This window comes from Talpa occidentalis, unplaced genomic scaffold (assembly GCF_014898055.3).
Source record: "Talpa occidentalis isolate TD23 unplaced genomic scaffold, MPIMG_talOcc4v2.1 talOcc4.15, whole genome shotgun sequence".
Classification (NCBI taxonomy): Eukaryota; Metazoa; Chordata; class Mammalia; order Eulipotyphla; family Talpidae; genus Talpa; species Talpa occidentalis.
In genome coordinates this window covers 47,960,287-47,986,022 of record NW_023601543.1, presented here as the reverse complement: position 1 = coordinate 47,986,022, position 25,736 = coordinate 47,960,287, and positions in this window count along the sequence as shown.

The following is a 25,736-nucleotide window of genomic DNA, read 5'->3' as shown; positions in this document are numbered from 1 at the left end:
GTCTGTGTGTCTGTTCTTGTTCCAACACCATAAAGTTTTGATTATTATGGCTTTTTAGTATAGTTTGAAGTCTGGGAGTGTGATACTTCTATTCCCCCCCTTTTTTCAGGGGAGCTTTGGTTATTTGGGGTTTTTGGTGGCTCCATATGAATTTCATCAATATTTGATCTATTTCTTTGAAGAATGACATTGAAATTTTTATTGGAATAGCATTGAATCCGTAAATTGCTTTTGGTAGAATGGCCATTTTGATAATGTTAATTCTTCCAATCCATGAGCAGGGGATAAGTATTTGATTTTTTTTTGTTTCAATAATAAAAGGAATGGTTTTCTTGATTTTTTCTTCTTCAGATTTATTGTTTGTGTATAGGAAGGCTACTGATTTTTGCGTGTTGATGTTGTATCCTGCTACTTCACTAAACTTATTGATTAGTTTGATTAGTTTTTCTGTGGAATTTTAGTGATAGTTTGACTTCTTCCTTCCCTATTTGGATTCCTTGTATAACTTTCTCTTGTCTTATTGCTCTGGCTAGGACTTCCAGTATTATACTGAAAAGCAGTGGTGAGAGTGGACATAGATCTCTTGTTCCCCGTCTTAATGGAAATGCTTTTAACTTTTCACCATTGAGAATAATATTGGCTATGGGCTTGTCATACATGGCCTTTATGATGTTAAGGTATGTTCCCTGTATCCTGAGAATTTCAAGGGACTTTATCATAAATGGGTGTTATACTTTGTCGAAAGTTTTCTCAGCATCTATTGATATTATTATATGGTTTTTATATTTCTTTTTGTTGATGTGTTGGATTACATTGTTTGATTTTTGGATGTTGAACCATCCTTGTGTTCCTGAAATAAATCCTACTTGGTCATGGTGAATTATCTTATGGATGCATTGTTGGATTCTGTTAGCTAAAATTTTATTAAGAATTTTTGCAACAAACATGGATGGAGCAAGAAGGGATCATGCTCAGCGAAATATGCCTGAAAGAACAAGAAAAATACCAGATGGTCTCACTCATAGCAGGAATTTAGGAAACCTAAATAAGGGACCAAGAAAAAGACTAATTATAATAAAGTAAAAATCAAAATCAAAATCAACAAGCAACTATAAACCAGAGACACACTACAGGGGAGGGGGGGGTGGAGGAAGCAGGAGTAGGATCAAAACAAGGGAGGGTGGGAATGGTGTGGGGACTATAACCAAGATGAAAATGTATACATTGTGCAAAAATGAAAAATCATGTAAAAAATATATAAAATTTAGAAAATAATAATAATAAATAAATTTTAAAAGAATTATAAAAAAACCTTTGCAAAGCCACTTAACATCACTAAAGACACACTTAAGTATATGACCTTTACTTGAACTATAACTGACATGTTATATTAGTTACAGGTATACAACATAATGTTTTGATATTTGTATATATTGCAAAATGATTGCCATGGTAAGCCTAGTTAACATCCATCACGTCACATAGTGACAAGTTTTTTTTTTTTTTTTGTGATGAGGACTTTCAAAGTCTACCCTCTTGACAATGTTCAAATATGCAGCACGGTATTATTAACTATAGTTACCATGCTGTACATTACAGCCCCAGGACTTATTTTACAGCTGGAAGTTTGTACGTTTTGACCCCTTTCACCTATTGTGTCTACCCCCACTCCTCTGCCTCTGACGATGACGATGACAGTCTCTTCTCTGTGTCTCTAAATTTGCTTGTTTCTTTTGTTTAGATTCTGTATGTATGAGATATCATTGGCACCTGTCTTTCTCTGACTTTTGTCACTTAGTGTAATGCCCTCAAGGTTCATACATGTTGCAGGACATGGCAAGATTTCATTACTTTTTGTGGTTGAATAGCATTCCATTATATATGTATGTGTGTAGGCATACACGCATGTATATGCTATTGACCTTTATCAGATATATGATTTACAAATCATCTCCCAGTCAATAGGCTGCCTTGTCATTTTGTTGATGATTTCTCCCCTGCGAAGAAATTCCAAGCTTTAGTTCTAATTGTTTATTTTTGTTTTGTTGCCTTTGTTTTGGAGTTAGATCCAAAAAATTAATTATTGCCAAGACCAATGTCAAGGAAGTTGCCACCTATGTTTTCTCCTAGGAGTTTTATGGTTTCAGGTCTTATGTTCAAATCTAATTATTTTTGAGTTAATGTTTATGAAAAGCATAAGATAGTGGTTCAATTTCATTCTTTTGCATGTAAATACCCAATTTTCCCAATACTATTTGTTGAAGTGACTATGATATCCCCATTGTATATTCTTGACTCTTGTCATAAATTAATTGACTATATCTATGTATATATAAAACATATATGTATATATTCATATATATGGGCTTATTTCTGAGCTCTCAGTTGTGTTCCATTGAGCTATGTGTCTTTTTTTATGCTGATACTATACTGTTTTGATTAGTATAGTTGTTTAACGGTGCAATCTTGAACTAAACACTTCATGTCTGTGAGCCTTGATTTATTTTTTCCAAATGTATAGGTTTCAAATCAGTAGAAAAAATAATGAGATAATAAAATGTTTTTCAGCTCAAAAAAACAAAAAGGAATCAAGTTAAGTAGAAAACAAAAAACAAGTCACATTGAAGTTCAAACATTTCAGTAATAAAAATATATGTGAAAAGATAAAATTAACCTTTTAAATCAAAAAGTTTCTAGCTTAGATATAGAAGGAAAATTATATCTAAAACAAAATGGCACAGAAAGTTTAAAATATAAAGGGATATAAAATCATATACCAGACAAATAATGAAATGAAAGTAAATGAAATAACATTAAAAGACAAAAAGGGAAATTTCAGATTGATTCAAGGAAGCATTCACTAAGAAGATATAATAGGGGCAGAAAAGAATAATATACACCTAAAGAGACAGTTTTGGGTTATATAAAACAAAAATTTCAAAAAGAAATAGATGGTTCCATAATTAAAGCAGGAGATTCTGACATAACACTCAAGGAATTAAAATATCATTAGATAAAAAACAAGAATAGAGAGCTATTGAATAACAATATTTTTATATATTTTTATTTTATATATATTTTTACATCATTTTTCATTTTTGCACAATGTATGTATTTTCATCTTGGTTATATTCCCCATACAATTCCCACCCCCCCTTATTTTGATCCTAATCCCACCTCCCCCTCCTACCCCCGTAGTGTATCTCTGGTTTATAGCTGCTTGTTGATTTTGATTTTTACTTTATTATAATTAGTCTTTTTCGTGGTCCCTTAGTTAGGTTTTCTAAACTCTTGCTATGAGTGAGACCATCTGGTATTTTTCTTTTTCTTTCTGGCTTATTTCGCTGAGCATGATCCCTTCCAGCTCCACCCATGTCGCTGCAAATTGCATGAGTTCATCTTTTTTGATAGCTGAGTGATATCCAGTTTTGTATACATACCACATCTTCTTGATCAAGTCATCTATTTTTGGGCATTTGGGTTGTTTCCATAGCTTACCTATTGTAAATAGTGCTGGGTATTTGGGTTGTTTCCATAGCTTACCTATTGTAAACAGTGCTGCCATAACCATAGGGGTGCAGTTGCCCCTTTGAATTAATGTTTCTGTGTCCTTTGGGTAAATACCTAGGAGTGGAATTGCTGGATCATATGGAAGATCCATCTTAAGCAGGTTGAGGAATCTCAATATTAACCGATGTGATGATAGAAACAGTGTGTATGCACTTCTGTGTATAGATATAAATCTATTTAACTAACAGCTAAAAAAATTCACATTTTTAGATGCATATGGAATGTTTATATAAATTGACTATCTTGATAAATTAAGCAATTTTTCATGGTACACAGAGCATATTTACCATACAATAAAAAATCAAAAATAAAAAGATAAATATACAAACATTAGGATTTAAAAGAAACATATGCTAGATAATTCATGGGTTATGGAGAAAATCAAAAGGAAAATTGCAAGTCATTTGGAAATTAATGGTAATGAAAATATCAAGATTTGTGGGAAGTAGCCAAAGGCATGCTGACAATTAAAGCTATAGCTATAAAGACACTTAACAAGGAAGTTTAAGAATAAACAGAGCTTACAACTGAAGAAACTAGAAAAACTTGAGTTTTTCTGGTGAGTGAAATATCTTGGGTAAATCCTTACCCTTCTAAATTTGGGTATTGACTCTCTAAGATGTGTCCTTAATGGTGCTAAACTGAATAAAACTAGTAGGGCTCCTTTGGCAGTAATTCATTATCATTTGAGTAAGTAACAGAAATGGAGAGTTTCTTCCCTATAAAGCCCGCCTGGTGGGCACTAAACACATCTAGCAAAAGGTTACCAGCAATCTGCGATAGAAAGGGGCTGTTCTCTGAACAGGAAGGGCATGGCTCCAAGCTCAAGTTAACATCTGTAGTCCAGAGTTGTTATGAATTCCATCAGTTTAAGCCAGTTTCACTTCCCTTAATGGAAGAGAAATTTCTATGCTATAATTTGGAACTTCAGCCATAGAGGTGGTGTAAGAGTAAGCCCTGCTGATGGGAACCACGAGATCTGCCTCCCAAAGCATGAGTATTAAGCTCCAGGAAGGCCCACTAATGAGAATTACATATAGTATACAATACCCTTTAATATGCTGTAGGAGTGGGTGGAGTAACAGAGAGATGACCCTAAGGTGCGTGGGCCAGCTACAACATTGAATAATTTGGTGGAAGGGATGGGTATAGAGATCATTAAGATTCTTTGGCCCATAATAACCATGGACATTCAGGCAAAATGTGACAACTGCCTTTCAAGTATTCAGTAAAATCATTGCCCACCTAAGTATCCTATAAAGAAATAAATCAACACACCAAATCCCTAGAATTAATTATTTTTCTCTAAGATAGTCCTCTCCTGGGCCACATATTGGTATCATGCCTAGTGAGCTTTACCTGGAATTATCCAGCATCCATGAAGGCATAGGTATGCTGGAAGATATTTTTTGCTTGGGTGTATTCAGTCCAAGAGAGTTTGAGAGTTGGTTGTTATGGAAACTGTTTCAACTGGCAGTAATCAAAAAGCGGAAAAACTTTTGTCATTATCCAAAAAAACCCTGAATTGAAATTTTAAAAACTTTAATAAACATGATAGGAGTCCTTTGGCCATAACAGTAGATTGAATGGATATGTGGGCTTTTGAGTGCACACATATATATGCTATGAGAAGAATGTCCCTGTTTTCCCATCTATCTTCTTAATATTTGGAGGAGAGCTTTATCAGACCGTTGGCATCTCTTTTGGATCAGTGGCAAGGGTCGAAATGGGTAGATAAGGATCCGATTTTCAGATAAGCTAAGGAGCCTGTTCCCATCTGCTGATGGGCAGATGGTGGAGGCAACACCACATCCCAGACACAAAGGAAAAATACTGTGACACCTGTTTAAGGCACCCAAATGACTGTTCAGAGATCAGGTTTTGCTACAACACGTGAAAGCTACTGTACTGCTGGAAAGCAATTCTTATCTGGTAGTGAACTGGTTAGAATGTTTGCCACTTTACAAAATGCAGCTGGGAAGGGGAACAGAAGCTAGACCCATAATGTAATGATTTTCAAAACTCAAGCGGGCATCAGCATCGCCTGGAGTAATTGTTAAAACACAGATGGCTGAGGACTGCTCCAGAATTTCTGATTGAGTAGGTCTGGGGTGAGGTGAGGAACTTGCATTCTCAACAAGTTCCCAGGTTAATGCTTTGCCACTGGCCGTGGGATCATACTTTGAGACTCCCTGCATAATACATCATAATAACATTTACCCATCAAGGAAGTATTTGGGCTAGGGGACATTTCTAACTCAAAGAAAGAATGATGCTGACCAGATTAGTGGTTTATTCTGAAAGCTACTAAAGAAAAGAGAACATGGGGACAGATAGTGGAGTGTGTGTGATAAACTTTGACTACCTCTGTCATTGATGGGAGTGGGCAGCTCTTTCTTTCCAAAGCAACAGGAATTAGCAAGGTTTCTATCACAAAACATTGTGCAGATAACTCAGAGTTTGAGTCTTTGGAACTGGAAGATGTTTCTGTGATAGGAATGCTGAGAAGAGGATGCTCTTAGTGCCTAATTGGTGGATCAAGGACTAGAGCATGCTGGGAAGTCCACCATGATTAATAAACTGGATTCATCTGATAATGCTCGGGGAAGCTCTGTCTTGTGTAATATGCTGCTGCTTTGTGTGCAGAGATCCCTGATATCCCCCAGTCTCTTCAAACTCATGGAGAAAGGATTGTGGCTGTACACTTCTGTGCAAGGGTACAAAGGATTCCACTAAGATGCTTGTTCCTTCTCATTGTTAGTCCTTGTGATAAGGGAGCAGGTCTTTTTTTTGCATCATAAATCATCCAGCTTCATCTCAGATGGGTAAAAGTCCAGTGACTTTTTTCACGAGAGGGCTGGATAGAAACAAATAGAGAAGCTTATTGGTCTGGAAGGTACCAACTGAAGAATAGCAGATTCCCTTCTTCTCCCACAGTCAAGAACCCTTCCTGCTGATTTTAGTCACAAAGGGCCAATGGATCTTGCCATCTTTGACCCCAAGAAGTGGCAACAAGATAGAGCCAAGACCCTAGGGGTGGAAATAGGGTCAAACAGAGGAAAGAAGTAGAGGGCCCCAGGAATGACAACCTTTGAGGCCCACCTAAGACATACTCTATGGATTAAAGAACAATTTGCTGCCAATATTTTATAGATGGTTTATATAATTTACTAGATTTCAAACGTGTTTGGGTTGGCCATAAGTGAAAGATATTTTTTTTAATCTTATAATTGATTATATTCTTGCAAGACACTGTGGAGGATAATCACGGTGTTACATAGATAAAGTGCCAAGTAGAGGACCTGGCACAAAATAAGTAACAGAGGCTACCGTTTGCTAAGCATGGACTCTGTGCCAAGCTGAGTACTAAGCATTTCATCCACAGTATCTCATTTCATTCTCACAAATATCCTGGTCCAACCACTATGGAAAGCTGTGTGGAAATTCCTCAACCTGCTAAAGATGGAGCTTCCATTTGATCCAGCAATTCCACTCCTAGGTATTTACCCAAAGGACACAGAAACATTAATTCAAAAGGGCACCTGCACCCTTATGTTTATAGCAGCACTATTTATAATAGGTAAGCTATGGAAACAACCCAAATGCCCAAAAATAGATGACTTGATCAAGAAGATGTGGTATATAGACACAATGGAATACTACTCAGCAATCAAAACGGACAAACTAATGCCATTCACGGCAACATGGATGGAGCTAGAAGGAATTATGCTCAGTGAAATAAGTCAGAAGGAAAAAGAAAAAATATTGGATGGTTTCAATTATAGGCTGAATTATAGGGGAACAAAGCAAAGATCAGGGAAAAAATAATAACAATACAAAACAAAACAAAAACAAACAGACAATTATAAACCAGAGACATCCTTCAGGGGAGGAGGAGGGAGAGGAATCAGAGGGAGGGAGGAGCACAGGGGACTGTGGTGATGGTGCACGGGTGCATTGGTGAAGGAAATTCTATAGGGACTACACCTGAGGTGGGAGGAGGGAGAAGCAAAACAAACATTGTTTAAAAATGAACAATGATGTAAATATATATATATATATATATATATATAAAGAAAAGAAAAAAAACAAAGTCCCAACTTGACTTTTTTTTTTCAGAATTAGAAAGCTGACCCTTAAAATCGTAGGGAGACACAGGGACGAAGAATAGTAAAAACAATCTTAAATCTTAAATGAGAAGAAAAAAGTTGAAGGACTCATACTTCCTAATTTCAAAACTACAATAATCATGGCAGTATGGTGCTGGTGTAAGGATAAACATTGAGCTCAATAGGATAGAATTTAGAGTCCAGAAATAAACCCTTACATTTCTGGTCAATTGATTTTCAACAAGAATGTCAAGACTATTCAATGAGGGAAAGAATAGTGCTTTCAACAAATAATGCTGAAACAGCTGAAAACCAACATACAAAAGAATGAAGTTGGACCTGACTTCACAACACACACACACACACACACACACACACACATCAACTCCACATACCTAAAATTCACAGACCTAGTAGTAAGAGCAAAAACTCTAAAGCTCTTAGAAGAAAAACTAAGATTTAATCTCCATAGTCTCAATTTTGCTAAAGTCTTCCCATATATAATACCAAAAACCCCAGTGCCTAAAGAAAATGTAAAGGTGCACTTCATGAAAATTCAAAACTGTTTTTGCTTAATGTATAACATCAAGAAAGTACAAAGATGACAAAGAATGGGAGAAAATGTTTGTAAATATGGTAAGGGACTTGTGTCTAGACTATATAAAGAACTCTTACAGCTCAGTAATAATAAAATGCAAATAACCCAATTAAAATTTTGGCAAAGGATTTGAATAAACACCTCTCCAAAAAAGATTAAAGAGTGGTAAAAAAGCACATATAGGGCCTCCCCGGTGGTGCAGCGGTTGAGCGCTGGGTTGCGAAGCTGCCCGCGGCCTCTGCGGCGCCGGTTCGATCCCCGGCTGCTCCCCGGCCACCAGAGGAGGGTCCCACATGGCGCGCAGACCTCTCCTGCCACCCGCTGCTCCCCTCAGCAGTGTACTTCGGTCCTTCTGCCTGCTCTGCTCCCCCCTCTGGCTCTGGTGAATTCTCTCACCCTCCCGCGCTTCTGACTGTACCCAGTGCATGTATAAACAAAACAAACAAATATAATAAATAAATAAATTTAAAAAAAAAAACATGCCTCTATTAAAAAAAAAAAAAGCACATATAAGGATGGAAATGCATATCAAAACCACAGTGTTATACCACTTCATACCTATTCCATTGCTATATTAAAATTATACAAGCAGATAATAACAAGTGTCAGTAAGGATGTGGAGAAACTGGAATCCTCATCCATTGCTGGTTGGGATGCAAAATGATGGGAAACAGTCTGGTGGTTTCACAAACAGTTTCACACAATGATCATTTAACCCAGCAATTTCATTTCTAGGTATATATGCAAAAGAAATGAAAGCATATGTCTGCAGAAAAAAATTGTATACAAATTTTCATACAGTAGTATCCCAAAAGTGAAAATAATTAATAATTGATGAATGGATACATAAAATAGAGAAAATTCATACAATGTAATATTATTTGCAAAAAAAAAAAAATGAAGTGCTATGACATGGATGAACTTTTAAAATATTATGTGACATGAAAGAAACCAGATGCAAAAGGCCACATATTGTGTGATTTATGTGAAATTTCCAGAAAAGTCAAAACCCATGGAGAAAGCAGACAGATTGATAGTTTCCAGGGGTTGGAGAGGTAACAAAGTCTTTCTGAACAAAGTTCAGTCAGGACCTTCTATTTTTTATATAAATTTTATTTTTATATTCCCCATACAATTGCAACCCCCCCCCCATTCTGACCCCAATCCCTCCCCTCCCGCCACCTACCACCCCAAAAGTGTCTCTGGTTCATAGTTTTTTGTTGATTTTGATTTTCACTTTCTTATAGTTATTCATTTTCGTGGTCCCTTATTTAAGTTTTCTAGATTCCTGCTATGAGTGAGACCATCCGGTATTTTTCTTTTTCTTTCTGGCTTATTTTGCTGAGCATGATCCCTTCCAGCGCCATCCATGTTGCTGCAAATTGCATGTGTTTATCTTTTTTGAATGCTGAGTAATATTCCAGGGTATATATGTACCACATCTTCTTGATCCAGTCATCTATTTTTGGGCATTTGGGCTGTTTCCAAAGCTTAGCTATTATAAACAGTGCTGCTATAAACAGAGGGGTGCAGGTGTTCTTTGGAATTGATGTTTCTGTGTCCTTTGGGTAAATACCTAGGAGTGGAATTGCTGGATCCTATGGAAGCTCTATGTTTAGTAGGTCCAGAAATCTCCACACAGCTCTCCATAGTGGTTGGACCAGTTTGCACTCCCACCAACAGTGCAGAAGAGTTCCTTTTTCTCCACACCCTCGCCAGCATTTGTTGTTGCTAGTTTTTTTAATATGTGCCATTCTCACTGGTGTAAGATGGTATCTCATGGTAGTTTTGATTTGCATTTCCCTGATTACAAGTGATGTTGAACATTTTTTCAGGACCTTCTAAGCCCTCTCCTCAACCAGCCTTGTTCTCCGGCCTGTATAACCCAGTTTTAACAAGAATCCTGCTACGTCAGTTTAGTGAGAATCCCTCACTCTGATATCTGATTGCCCTCAATATCAAATTTCTCATGCCCCCTATCCCCCAGGTGATATTTGATTACCCTAGCTTGCCTTCAGCAAGAATCCTGTTAGGTCAGTTTAGCAAGAATCTCTCTACCCCTGGTATCTCCATCCACCAATCCTACCCTCAACTTGCTCCTTGACAACAAATTCCCACTTGTCCTTCCTGTATTTGTAATTGAGCCAGTTCTTTGCTGAGGTCTTTTTTGCCCTCTTGCTAGTGTGCCTGAATAAAATTGATTTTTACCATTTTACCTACTGTCTAGGTCTGGTTTTCTTTAACAAGGACTGGAGTGGAAATGGGGTGTGACTGCTGTGGAGTTTCTTTTTGAGATGAGGAAATTTTTGAGGTGAGGAAATGATTGTGGTGATTGTTGCCCAAATTACATACACACTAAAACCTATTGAATTGTATGCTTTAAATGGTGAGTTTTGTAGTATGTGAATTATATATAAATAAAGGTGTAAAAAAATGGCTGTGTCTGGGTCTGGGTGTGAACCTAGATCTAGCTGACTCCTAAGCTTGTACTCTTCACAAGGAGGCCATTCTGCCACCTCACAAGGTGCTTGACAAACATCCTGCTGCCATTAGGGCCTGAGGAAAAAGTTTGTGACTGAGAAGGCCACTGCAGCAATGCGCTGGAGCTTAGAGCAGTTTCAGACTGCCCCCACAGCAAGTCTATATTCCTAGGGATTCTACCCTCACATGCTAACCCAGAAGCCGGTCACTGAGCTGATACCTGTCAGCCCAAGGCTCAGAGTTAGTGGTCTCTTGCCTTAGGCCTTGGGAGATGTCAATGGACTGAGTCCTGCCTGCAGTTTATGAGCTTCTCAGCACCAGATGCAAGCCAGCCTCAGTGCTCAATGGGCACTGGCAGAGTTCCAGGACCACAGTCCTAGTAGTGATTGAAGACAGAAAGGCATGTAGGCGCCATCTTGGCACTACCTCCAAGCAGCTGGCAAGATGGAAGCCAGCACCTCCACTTGTCACCACACAAGCCTGGTGGATGTCTAACTTGCCAGGACACAGGGCATGATGCCTATGGCACGGTAATTTCTTATTAGAAAGTTAGGCCAAGGGAAGGAGGAAAGGCTCCAGCTATTGCAACTAGATATCCCCAAGCTCCAGATTTCCACAGGCTCTGAGGCCACACAAAGAGACTTAACCCCTTTCCCTCAAGCCATCATGCCACACTTGCCAATCTCCACAAAAATGACTCTTCCCTCCCCAGCACAGAACACCTGTGCCCCTGCCCCTGCCCGGTCTTGGGTCCCTTATAGCAACTATCACTTAGCAGCCACTTGTGCTAAACCCACGTACCTATTACCTCACCTAATTCTTCACATCACCAGAGATGGGTGGTCTCATTTTGTAGATAAGGCATTATTTACACGAATCACTTACTACCTCCATCTAACTTCACCAGGCAAGCCCAGAAAATTGCTACCTTTTCTCCCGCCTCCCCTACCCCACACCCACAGGTGAGCACCTGAGGACTTCAGGCCTAGTATCTGCTATATTAACAGAAACAGGTGTGCAAGAATTAGCCAATTTCCTTATTTCCATTAAATCAACCCAAATCTGATTATTCCTATCCTCTCCTCTCGTCTCAGCTATTACAGATATTTTCCCCCACCACCAAGTTGTAACGAAAGCTTTGGGGAGACCCCACCTGTCACCAGTCATTGGTCCATACAGGCAGTTTATAGCCAGTCTCTGTTCTGATTGGACATTGCCTCAGTCTGACTGGTTGGGGAGCTTGCTTTTCTAGTCATTCAATATTTGACAACCACCCTTGGGCTGCAGGAGCCTGGGGAAATTTTAGTTTCCTTCCTTTGGCCCCAAGGTTTTCTACTGGACTACAGTAATTCCTGGCTACAGCATGCCACTATTGGCCCACCTCACCCCTACCCTTATCCCAGCTGTCCTCTCTGTCTGGATTGCTTCCTGGGCCTTTTAAGCTTCAACTCAGGTACATGCGCTTCTGGGAATTCCACTGTAAATACGGTGTGAGGTGATCTTTCTCTTTGGTCCCCCCTCCTCCTTGCTTACTTCTGGTGTCGTGCTGATTGCAGCGTATTACATTTGAATGTTTCCATTGCATGTCTCTCCCATTAGCCTGGGAGCAACCAAAGAGTAGAGACTATCTCTTTTTTTGTATGTGTACCCCTAGCATCCATGGTACCCCTTACTTAAGCCTGGGACAGTGAGCTTTTGATAAATGGATGAATCCTTGAATGGAATAAATGAGGGTGATTGGGTGGAGTCTGGGGAAGTTGAGATGAAACTCATAATAATATCCCATGAATGGATTTGTCCAATGTGGCTTGAAGGGTTTGCTTTCCCTGCACCCTTCCAGGGGCCCTGAACATGCCAAATTGGGATAACAGAAGGGGTCCTTTTGTGATGCAACCCAAAGAGGAGAAGATCAATAGGAGATTCTTTTAGCAGCATTACACACAGGGGCCATGCTAAGAGGCAGACACTCTTGTCAGCGTGAAAGGCCTGATTGTCTTGTAATTGCTTGACCCTGAAGCAGGAGGAATGAGAAGTGCTTTTCTTCATATCCCTTTCCATCTGCAAGAGTTCTTTCTAGCTCCACTCAGTGACAAACTAGATATAACAGTATAAATGACACCCAAGCCTAAGGCCAGAAAGGAGAAGTGATGGAGGGGACAGAGAGCTTAAAAAGCCAAGGAGGCCGGGTTGGGGTGGGGTAGGGGAGAGGGGATCCTAGAGGAGCTCTCCTTGAGACACCAAGAGAGGGCAACTCTGTGGGTGGTCCTGAAAAGGGAGAACAAACATCTGCTGAGGCCATTGATTCAGACAGAGGAGCTAATCCTAGAGGGGGAGAGGGAGGGAGGACTCTTTAGAGTTGCAATGTGCAACCAGAGCTGGGTGGAAAGATCTATTCTTCACACTGTTTTATGCATGTGATTAACCAGGTAACAGTAAGAACCCCATCCCCCTCAAACTGCTATACTAAACTCTTCTGATGTTAAAGGGCATAATAATGGGGTTATATGGTGTGTGTCAGGGGGGTGGGGGGATGGCCCCTGTCCAGGATAATTGAGGTATGAGCACAATAAAGAATGCTGAAGAAATGAGTCCTGGACTGGTCCTAATTGTTACTAGAATGATCCTGGGATTGAGGAGACAAAGTGGGCACAACAGAGATGGTGTGGTTCTTGGGAGCCCCTCCAAGCAGGAGAGGCATGTGTTGGAGACAACTGTGATCTTAACAGTAAAGACCCTGGAGGAGGGTCAAATTTGGAAATCAAGTTGTTGGAAGTCTACTTGTATGGGGAATTTTCTAGGCTGGTTCAAGCCTAAGATCTTCCTTACGAAATCAGACACAGACAGAATGTTTAGAAGCAATTGGTTTGCCTCTGGAGAGAGGATGCCTTCCATATTACTCAAGAAATATGGTAGAATTCACTAGAAGAGTTAAGCAGACATTGGAGTCAGTGATAGAGCAAGGGATGCAGTCTCTGTTGACTACAACTGGGTACCTAAAGTTCTAGAGTTTGGGGTGGGTATACTGGAGGGGATAAGGGATAACAGGCCACTTACTGAAAAGGAAGTTTGATGACTGGCTCAGATATGCTAAAGAATACATATTTGTTCAAAAAGAAATATTTTGGAGACGATGACAGGGAGGCATGTTAGACAGCTTGCAGGGTCTCATTTGTAAGTTGGTACACAAATTGAAGGCGTAAAATCCTTCAGCCATGGTTGGTGATTGATTTTAATGTAAGTACTGTGGAGAAGAGACTTCCAGGAGAGCATATGTCAAGTTCTAGGTCACCTGGCAGAGAGAGGATCCAAAGTTCTGTCTTTTGGAGATTAGACATCTGTTTACATTAGGCAGGGGGAAATAAAGCATAAAAATGCTGCAGAGGATCAGGCATTGATCAAAATGTCTGACTAGAGCTTCTCAAAGCCTGGATATGGGAGACAACACTAGGCTGTATGATTGGCCTCAGCTATTTGTCAGGATGAGCTAACTGTTGTAACACCAACCTCCAAATCTCAAAGGTTTAACATAATAGTTGTATGCTCGCTCATGTCTGCTTCCTGTTGTCAGTCAGAGATACAGCTTTATCAATCTTGCATAGCTAATGTCTTCAACACAGGTCCTGAGGTTGCAGGGGATGGGGAAGAGCATCTGAGGAAGGTATACCTAATATTTCAGCTCAGCCCGTGAAAGCTCTCAGCTCAGCTCACTTGCTGTTATCTCAAAACCATCCCGTGGCCTTACTTTGCAACAAGTATACTGGAAAATGCAGCCCTTGACTAGGCAGTTGGTTCCCAGAAAATGCCCTGTGCAGGAAAGTGCACATCTCTGATGGAGAGTTGTCTCTGCACAGCCTGCTGGAATTGTCCTTGTTCCTACAATTACTTGGCATTGTGAGATTGAAGTTGAGGTTATTTCAAGCGTTAAGAAGTAGGATGGGGCAACTGAGTCTACTTTTTTATGTCCAAAGTCAGGTTTTGGTGGTTGATGCAGAATAGCAATAGGAAGCTACACTGAGGACAAAAAGAGTGAGGGCCTTGCAAGCCTTCTCTTTGGTGGGGAGAAAACTCACAGTTAATCTGAAGGATCCTCAGTCTGGAGTCAGCATAGTACTCACTTCTATGTGCTTCTTCAAGTTTCCCTGGGCTAGATTTCTAGTAAGTTCAGGCCCTATTTCCCAAAGCAAATTAGCTGCAGAAAATGGTGAAAGTAGAGACAGAGACATAACAATCATGTTAGGGCAACTTCTGACCCAAGTAGAGTGTCCACTGTTGGCCATTCAGCAAACACCCCTTCTTCCCTGCCCCACCACACATCCTTCCTAGTAAGTCTTCTGGCTGCACTGGGGGGTAGTAGTGGAAGGGGTAGCAACTGGTACTCTAAGGGAGAAGTTAATTTACAACAGAGATGGAGCTATGCTATTGAGTTGGGGACTCCCTATATCTGGTGAGTGGGAGGTTGCCCAGGAGAGGCTGCAGTGATATTACAGGGAGAGAGTTAGTATTGACTATTGGGAGGTCACAGATTGTAAGGGGGAAAGCATGAGTCAAAGGATGAGGTGACATTAAAAACAGGAAAATAAAGAATGAAGACTTTGGGACCTCCCCGGTGGTGCAGCGGGTTAAGCGCAATGCTGTGAAGATGTCCAGAGCCTCTGCAGTGCGGGTTTGATCCCAGCTGGCCAAGGAAATTACCACATGGCATGGCAGACCTCTCCTGTTGTGCCCGCTGCTCTCCTCAGCAGGGCACTTCGGTCCTTCTGCCTGTTCTGCTCTCTGCTCTGTCTCTGGTGAATGCTCTCATCCTCCCACGCCTCTGGCCTGTACCCCAGCTCTTGTATGAAAATAAATAAATATTTTTTAAAAAAAAAAAGAATGAAGACTTTAGCCTGGAGAGTTGAACCTAGGCGGGCTGTGAGGCTGGAATGAAGATGGGTCACACCTGGGCTTTTCTGAGATATGAGCAACAGCTCGTTGTGTGGCAAGTTTGAGGGGCTGTGTGCTACATAACATTGGAGAGAGAACTCTGAAAACCTGTGTAAACACTCACATCAAATCCAAACCATGACAGAATGATTGCTATGGCACTATGTGGAGGAACCAGGGGGGACGGACCAGTTTCTGAGTCCCTGGCCTGTTTAGGGAAAGGGGGAATTCTCAAGAAAGTTAGGAACCAGTCCATTAGCCAAAGAGAAGTAGGTAGTTCTCCTTCAAGCTCACTGGCAGCTATAGGCACAGTCATGTCACCTAATGCAGTCAATCAGATGCTACCATGGAAGGCAAGAAATTTTTGTGATGACTGTACAGCAGAACCAAGAGGTAATCGGACAGGGGTAAGTAAGTGTGCAGAGGTGGCCGAGGCAGCCACAGGGCAGCCACCTCTGTAGGTGTGCAGAGGTTGTTGAGGCAGCCACAGGGCAGTCTGGCCTCAGGTTGGCGCCATTGCCCTGAAAACAATTTGCTTGTCTGTCATGCTAATTTCCTTCATGTCTTCCCTTATTAATCACATTGTTTTGGGCAGGACTGTGAGCTTCAAATGTGTTTGTTATGACTGCAATTATGTGTGAGTGATCAGGGACCCCTGTAACCTGGAAACAGGATTTCCTCCCTCCCTTGCACTCCTAGATTCCAGAGACTCGTGTCCCTCAACCCCAGAGTGTTCCTTTTCACAAGACTGTGGAAGAGAGATGTTCCCACCTTCTTTACTACAGGACCCGAGTCTTCATTCCTGTGGATGAAGATAAGGCTCCAAAAGTGGGAGGGGAGAAGCCTGCATCCCACCTCCAAGATGGACACCTGCCCCCTCCCAGGAATGCAGGAAGACAACAGTGAGAGACATGAAAAGCCTGAGAATGCACCCCACAAACACACTTCCATTTGTCAGCAAAATGATGGGAGTGTGAGTGGGAAACGGAATGCCTTCCAATTGCAAAGAACTTAATGGGAACCAGCTCAAAATCCTGTGAGTGTACTGAGGCCCTCGTTCCTTTGTTAAAAGCCAGACAGGGTCTATTACTTTTAAATGTCAACTAGATGGAGGATATGACAGGGAGAAGGATGAGGCTCATCTTCCCACAAGCCCAGCTGAGATTCACCCTGTGAAGCTGAAGGTGTCCCATGGGTACAGCCCTCTTGCCTCCTTCCTGCCTTTTTCCAAGGTGTCCACCAGGAATGTTCTGGTGCCAGGAGCCGGGTCAGACCCTCACCTGGGTCACCTCATTGAAGCAGGTCAGCAGCAGCACATCTGGTTTCCATTAGGCCTCTCCCTTTCACCCCTCCGCCCCTGCTCAGTGTCTCGTTGTGTCTCATTGGTGACAGGCTGTGGAGTTGTCCTCACCAAGCTTACTGAGGGGCTCTTAGGATGTGTTGACCCTCTGCTTGCTGGGCTGGTTTTCTCGGACCTGCTGAGGTCTTTCATAGTTAGTCCATCTGTCAGTTTATCTGTGTGTCAGTCAGCCTCTCCATAAGCTGTCAGTGTCTATTAGCCATCAGGACAGTTTGTCAGTCAGACAATCCCTCTGTCAACCAGTTCAGGCCAGCTAGGCAATCATCCAGTCAGTCAGTCAGTCTGTTCATTTGTCAGTCAGTCAGTCATTTTAGGAGGGGAGGTGAGACACAGACCACAGGAAGGACACACAGCACTCTCTGTGGCTGAGGGGACAGCCACACTTGTGAACTGAGTGTGCTGTGAAAGCATAAAGGCTCAGCAGAAGGCTGTGCAGAGGTGGTCAGGACTGGGGCAGGGCTAGTTTGGGAAGACTTCCTAAAGGAGAAGTATTTAAAGTAGTCCAGCGAGCTTTGACTGGACTGACTCCAACCAAAGGAGCTCAGGGGTTAGAGGCAAGGAATTGAGGACTTGACAGCGCAGTGGAGAGAGTTCTATCCCCAGCTGTCTGATTCGCTGTGGACCTTGAACAAATCCTAAGAGCCACTCCTCTTCTTCTGACCACTGAGCGACAAGTAATGAGCAATAGTGGACCAGATGAGCCCCAAAGGCCCTACCAGCCATGCTTCTTTCTCCAGTTCATTTCTGAGAAGAAAGGACAGTAATCCTGTAGTCTGGCTTAGGTTCCCAACTAGGGCTTCTGGCCTGGGCTACTTCTCAGGACACAGGGCCTCCAAATGGAACACACCAATTCTAATAGAAATATGGACAGAGGGCCTCCCTGATGGCACAGGGGTTAAAGACACAGCGCTATCAAACTAGCACCAGCCACTGCAACATGGGTTTGATCCCCGGCCAGGGAGCTAACCCACATGGTACAGCAGACCTCTCCTGTCTTGCCTGCTGCTCCCCTCAGCAGTGTATTTCAGCCGATCTGCCTGTTCTGCTTCCAACACTGTCTCTGATGAATCCTCTCACCCCCTATACCTTTGTCCTACATCCCAGTTCTTGTATGCATAAGTAAGGAAATCTTTAAATACATATATATGTATATGGACAGGCACACAGCGACACAGATGTGCAGGTAAAGACCCCTTACTGGGGCACCCCTCAACTAAAGAATAAACTGCCATGGCTGATTTGCCTGGGGGGAGGTTTATTGGAGGCAGTTGTTCCTGGACTGAGTGTTGTGAAATGAGTGAGCCATTTCTGGTACTGGTAGAGGGGCAGGAAAGGCTGGAGGAAGTGAATTTTCAAGAAGGCTTTCAAGGAGGTACAAAGAGGCTTGGCAGGGAGGAAGGGGTGAGTGGTATCAGGACTGGCCATCTCACCTCTATTTCCCAAGACATCACTTCTCTTTACCTCCTTATACCCTCTCCGGGTGGTTGGCTGGAGTCAAATATAGTCTAGAACTGACTCAAGCACTGAGCTTGAAGTCATAAAAAGCAAAGTCTGGAAGGGTCCTTAGATGCCAGCCACTAGGGATACTGAGGCCCAGACAAGGGACAAGACTTGACCTTTAGAAAATAGTGTAAAAAGCTCAGTGAGAAATACACGGACAAAATCCTATGGGTGCACCAAGGAGGAATCAGCTGTGTGGACGGCTTCACAGAGGTGTTGACAATTGGCCTCAACCTTGAAGAATGAGTAAGAGAATGGCAAGTCTACATGGGGAAAGGATTCCAGGCAGAGAGAAGTGCAAGGTATACAGGCACAGAACAGCGAATGTAAACGAGAGGATGTGTAAATACAGTCTAGAAGAGCTAGAGCAAAGGCTAAAATATGAGGGGCAAATGCTAAAATATGCTACCAGAACTGGATTCCAAAAGATTTTAAAGGACAGACTGAGCATTTGAGCTTTATTTTATATTGGGGACATACTGGTTTTTAAGCAGGGAGATGATCAGATTATTGTTTTAAATAATAAATTTAAATAATAATACAGATTACATTAGGTTCCATTGATGGACTCATTCTGGTCTGCAGGCTCAGATGTCAGCCAGCCTGGTTAAATGCCTGGCTCCACCATCTACTAGCTGTGTTACCTCAGGCAAGTTCCTGCAACATTTCCATGGCTGTTTCATCATCTGTAAAAATGATACCTTCCATATAGGGTTTTGCCACGGTGAGGCATATAAAGTGTTCAAAACAGCCTGACCCATAGTAAGTACTCAATGAATGTCAGTCAAAAGCAATGATGGTGGTATCTTCATTTCACATAGGAAGATTTTTGAGGTTCAGAGAGGTGAAGTCACTTGCCCAAGGCCACACAGTCAGTCTATGCCAGAACTGGTTTTCAAAGTTCAGAACTGAGTCAAAGTCTGAGCTCAGATATGTGCCTTAAAAATATCTCCAGGAGCCCTATGAGGGACAGCCTAAAATAAGAGTCCACCACTTAGGAGGCTTTTGCAACCACCGGGACATGAAGATGCCATCTGGAACCCAGGGGAACCACTTTACCCAACCTGGCTGTCATTTGGGAGCCTCTGAGGAGCTGGCCTGGCCCAGAGAAGAGCTGTTCTTTCCATCAGTGAGGCTGGGGAGGTTAATGGCATTCCCAGGAAGGGCCAGGGATTAAGAAAGGCTGTACTGCAGAATCAAATTCTTTCACCTCTAGTGAGTTTTCCAGAGTTCCCCCCTCTGCCCCTCAGTGCTTTGCCCCAGGAAAAAAGAAGGGGGATGGGCTGAGACCTCCTGCTTCCACCCCATGAACTAAACTGGAGGGGAGCGCGGGCCCCCACCAGGTCGGCCCTGGTCCCAGTTGTGGCTGTTCCGGCACTAGCTGTGGGAAAGAAGGAAGACCCCAACATGCTTGCTGGGGTGCAGCAGGGACAGACTAAGGAGGAGGCTGAGACCCTTTAGAGGCTGGACAATTAGAGACAAGGCACATTCCTGGGGAATCCACATCTGGGATGAGCCTGAGCCAGGGCCAGCCCTGTAATCCATTGCAGATGTGAAGGCCAACAGCAGATGTGGGCAGGACCTCCCTCATGGGCGGCTGGGGATGGGGGCCTTGCAGGGGCGGGGATACGAGGAACAACTCCCAGACACTACCAGGCAGCTCCTCTTGAGCGGCTGCTACCTGGCTGCAATTCTGTGCATGGCAAATTGCCAGTGGCATTGTGGCCAAGCAAGAGGCCACAACTGGCTCAGGGACCCTGACCTCAGATGAGTGTTTCTAGAAGCATGAGCCATCAGCCCCTGGGCTGGGTTTCTTTACACCCCAAGAAGGCCTGAATTTCAGATGCCATTTGCTAGGCAGCAGTGGCTTCAATTGCCTCAAATCTGATAAGCAGGAATTTGGGACACTGGGTTTGACTTGAGCCAGCTCCAGCCTCTGCCTCCTCCAGGGACTTGGGCTGGTATTGCCAGGAGGAAGTCTGAAGCGCTTGATGCCAGAAATCGCTGATCTTCATGTACCCAGGTGGGCAGGGCTAGATAATGTCTAGTCCTCTGTTCCAGTTGTGTGACCTGACAGTTGGCACCAGAACAGTGGCCTGGATGAAGGGAAAAGGAAATAAGCAAGGACCCTCTTGTTGCTTGGTTTTGCAAAGGCCAGCCAGAGTGGAGGGGGTGGATGGAGGGAGCCTGGAGGTACAAGGCACAATATCCCTGGTCTCCTGAATGGGGACATGTCTTCTCCATCACCCAGCATGTTTGGCAGGACACCTGCAATCAAAATCATCATTCTAGACTGGCAGAACGGGGCAGGGGATTGAGACATCCCCTAGTTTATCCCAAGCTCTGCATCACAGGGGAAAGAAGGGAGGTTCAGATAGAGGCATGAACCTGTCCAGGTTAGGAAGCTAGTTGCAAAACTGAGCTGACAAGCCAGGGCTCCCAATTCCCAGCCAATTCCCAGTCAAGTGCTATTTCCCACAGCCCCTGGTCATTTGGCAGAATGAATGGGTAAGTGAGTAAGTGGATGAATGAATGGAAAGCTTGGCTGCTAAGATGGACTTGCGGCCTGGACATAGATTTGTAGCCACAGTGGGTATGTCCATTTCCAGCTTGTTAGCTGTGTGCTGCTTGCCCGAAATAGACAGGAATGTAGCCCCTTCTCTTTCATCTGTGTTTCCCCACAGGTTCCAAAGAAGGGAAAGAATTCACCCTAGGTGACCCGCCAAGCCAAGGGCAAGGGCAGGATGCAAAGTAGGGTGTCCCTTGGGCCCTCACTCCTCAAACTTTCTCTGCCAAAGCTGAAGACAACTTTCACTCATTTCACAGGCAAGGAAACAGGAGACAGGCCCAGAGAGGGCGCAAGACAGATTACAGGATGAGCTTTAAATCAGGCCTGGCAGGACACTGCATGTAATGGATTCCTGTTGGCAGGAACAACCTTCTCAGTCCCTGTGGGTCCAGGCAGCCCCTATGGTGATGTCACTCCAGACTAACGACAGGTGGCAGCAGAGGACCGCGGGAGGTGGCCTAGACCTTGCCTGTTAGGCTTGCCCAGCCCCCCTCCTCCAGCCTGAATTTGGCAGGATTGGTAGCCCTGTGCACATGCGGCCCTTGTACAGAGTGGCCAGGTCAAAGGGCCCGGAGCACCCAGAACTTGGGCAAGTGGATACAAATGGAAAAAAATGGTGTTCTGTCTTGGTGAAAGTCAAGACAGAACAACTGAGAGATGGTAACTGGACAGAACTTAGGAGGGGAGAGGGAATGCAGGAACTGCATAGAGGCAGGGGAGGGAGCAGGACAGTGAGGCAGAGGAATAGGCTAACAGTTCAGAGAAAAGCAAACATGTACAGAGACTCCACACACATGCTGTAATCATGGAATTTTGCAGCTGGAACGAACTTCAGAGGCCAGTTAGTCCAAACCTTCTATCTTACATATGGGGATACCGAGACTTCGAGAAAATGTGATTTACTTGAGGTCACACAGCAAGTTTGTGATAAGCAAGAATTCTCCAATTCCTAGACTCCCAACTCTTGTCCAAAAACCCCCTTGGGCAGTGAACATGATAACTTCCCAGGGACCTACCCAATATTTGGCACAGAGTCCACGAGACTGGGGGAGACCTATGAACGGAGACAGATACCCAAACAGGCAGAGGGAGACAGTACAAGAAGAGAAAGGACAGGGCCTGTGGGAAGAAGCAAAGTCCTCAAAGATAGCTGGGAGAGGATTGGATCAAGCTCCCTTCTCCACTGGCCTGTCCCCCAGGGTTCCACCAAAGAGGATTGGCAGCCAGACCACTTTAAGAAACACCCCGTCCTTTATGTGAAACAGTCCTGCCCCCTCTTAACCCAAGCCTAGCCCACAGTAGAACAGGGACCAGGTACATGAAAAGAGAGCCTAGGTTGGATCCTAGAGCTGGAGAGAAGACCTTGGTTTTCTTCTGTGTTGTCTGTTTGCTGTACGATCTCTGCCTGGTTTGACTACACAGCATGGACTCATTGATTCCTGACCAGAAACCAAGTCCTGCCATCTCAGGTCTGCTGGTCCAAGATAGGACATCAGTGCTATTATAGAGCATCATCATCTCTAGAGACCATGCTTTTCCAACTAAAAATCTGTCTGGATTGTTTAATGCATCATCTGATCACAGAATGACTTTTTAAATGAGGCTCATCCCCAGAAATCTGGGCCATCTGGTTACTGTCCTGTTATTCCACCCTTTGGCTTCCTCTTCACACTTAGGCCTGGAGATGCCCCCAGCTGTTAGCCAGGCCCTGTGACCAAGAAACAAGGAAGGGGAAAAAGACCTGAGTTCTTGCCATGCGTCAGGCATTTTCTGTCCATTATCTCATTTACTTCCCATGAAAACAGTATGAGGCAGCTATTCCTCTAACCCTCATTGAAGACAAGGAAACAGGTTCACACAGCTAGACTCACCCAAGGTCACAAAACTATACCCAGCCAGAGTCCAAGAGACTGGGGGAGACCTATGAATGGAGACAGAGGCAGAGGGAGGCAGCATAAGAAGAAAAAGGACAAAGCCAGCATGAAGAAGCAGAGTCCAAGCACAGAGCAGGCTCCATGAGCTGAATGGGGTGAGTTGACCCCCCCAGCAGAGAAAGCTGGGGATTGAGAGGAGGCACCAAATTCTAAGGATTGAGAGGAGGCACCAAATACAAATACCACTTGAAAGCGACTATGAAATTGGAGTGTACCAACAGAGGTAATGACACCAAATGAGGGGTTAAGTCACAGAGGGGTTAAGTCTCAGCGCTACCACCACAAGGGCCCACTGTGGCAGCCTGAGTTTGATCCCCAGCCAGGGAGCTGGCCCACATGGAGCAGCAGACCTCTACTGTCTTGCCCACTGCTGCCCTCAGCAGTGTTTTTCAGTAGATCCTCCTGTTCTGCTCCCCACTCTGTCTCTGGTGAATCCTCCCCCACCCCCCAGCACCTCTGGCCTATACCCCAGATCTTCTATGCAAAAATTTAAAAAAGAAAAAGAGACACAATGAAAAAATGAAATAGGAAGGAGAATTGCTCTCTCCTATCCTCTGGAATATGCATCCTGGTCTGGGCCCCATGACTTGAGGGCACACTGGTGCATGTCTACAAGGCAGTGAATAGGTTGGGAGGAGCTTGGAGTTCACATCCACAAGGAGCAGTTGGAGAAACTGGACCTATGAGGCCTGGAGACTTGACTTCAGAGGCTTCAGACCACACAAGGGTTAGGTTAAGTTCTGGTGACCCCAGCAGACCAAGAGGAGGTAGCTATAGGGAGGTAGATTTGAACTCAGTACAAGGAAGGACTTTCTCTGAAGTTATCCTGTCATCCAAGTGGCTTCCTTGAGAGAAGGTGAGCTCCCCGTTACTCGTGACATACCAACATGGTCAAACTGAGCAGTTGGCAACAATACTGCAGAGAAGACTCAAAGTCTGGATCAGAGGTGACACCAGATGCCACTGGATTCATTGCAGCCCCCAGACTCTGAATCTATGCTTCTGTGAGGGTTGCCTACACTCCTTTTTCCCAATTTCTCACATCTTATAAAATCAGAATGCAGTTCTGTCGATCTCACCTAAATACTCTAACTGGAATTATTCTTAGTTCCATACCAAACTGACTGCTGAGAAGGGGCGGGGGTGTGGAGAAAGCAGCAAAACCAGGCCACCAGGGACCTAGAGGAGAACCATTCTCAAAAAAAAAAAAAAAAAAAAACATTAACCAGACAGTAGCAATGACAAGAAGCATTCAGAAAACATTTGGCTGAGGCACTTGAATGATATTTTTCTTTCCCAATTGATTTTGTGATTTAAGTTGGTAATAATTGAAAAGTAAGTTGCTCATGTCTTCATTATTTAGAATATGAGATTAACCAACCACTCTAGGTAACATTGAACATTTTCCTTCTAATGTCAGGAAATCCTTTCTTAGGGCTAATTGAGATGTCAATTACAGCACCACCAGCCCATTGTTCAACATTAAATTTGCTTAATGTTCTATTGTGTGTGAGGGGCAGATTGTCAGGTGACCAGAAGGGACAAGAGACCGATGATGATGGTTTGTCCTGACAAGGTGACAGGGATCTCCTGGACTCTGTGAGGGGTATTCAGTGCTCCATATGATCCCCTCTAATGATAACAGCTATCACCTACTGAAAAGGGCCATGCGGGAGTCAGAAAATTTGGACTAAAATGGGTGCATGTCCCATCTCTGCTGAATCAAACCTTTCTCTCTCTTTTTTTAAAGATTTGTTTATTTATGCATACAAGAACTGGGGTACAGGCCAGAGGTGTGGGGGGTGAGAGGATTCACCAGAGACAGAGTGGGGAGAGAACAGGCGTATCTACTGAAATACACTGCTGAGGGGAGCAGTGGGCGAGTCAGGAGAGGTCTACTGTGCCATGTGTGTAGATCCCTGGCTGGGGATCAAATTCGTGCTGCAGTGGCTGTGGATAGCTTCATAGGTTGTGTCTTAACCCCTTGCACCACCAGGGAGGCCCCCAAATCTTTCTCTTCATTCCCCCAATATTTAACATCAATTTACCAGAAATGGGTGCTGTACCCAGAGGATCCTGGCCTGAGGAGCTGTCATCCTTGCCATGGAGACTCCGACTAGCTCTTAACATTTCTCTCCTTCATCACCTGAGAAATCTGCTTTCTCCACCCCTGTGGTTGGCTGTCTTCAGGAGAGTACCTTTGGCAACATTCCCAGGGGCAGTCTATCCATCCGTGAGTTTATGCAGACTGGATAGTAGTGTTTAGGAAGACAGCTCTTCTTGCAGGATGTGTGCATGTCTGGCTGTGTGATTAAGGGCAGGTGCTATTTTAGAAGTGGATCTATGGGTTTCTCTAAGACATACTCCTGTTTTGGAAGAAGAGAGGGGGGCTTGCTCTAGTGAGTGTTTATGCAAATACCGATTGTGGGGGGAGTGTCTTGAGAAGTGAAACCTGAAGCAGGGATTCAAATCATGGGATTAACTCTTCTGGAAAAGCCTGTAAATGAGGTAGGAATGCAGGATAGGGCAGCAGTAGCCAAAAAAGGATTTGGTATCTGGTCAAATCTAGCCTTGACCTGACCTAAAGTGGATGTTGTGGTTCTAGAGCATACCACAGATTTGCATCATCTTGAGGACAGGGATGGACTTTGTATTCCTGTATTCCTGTCACGTATTGCCCCCTCCCCATGAG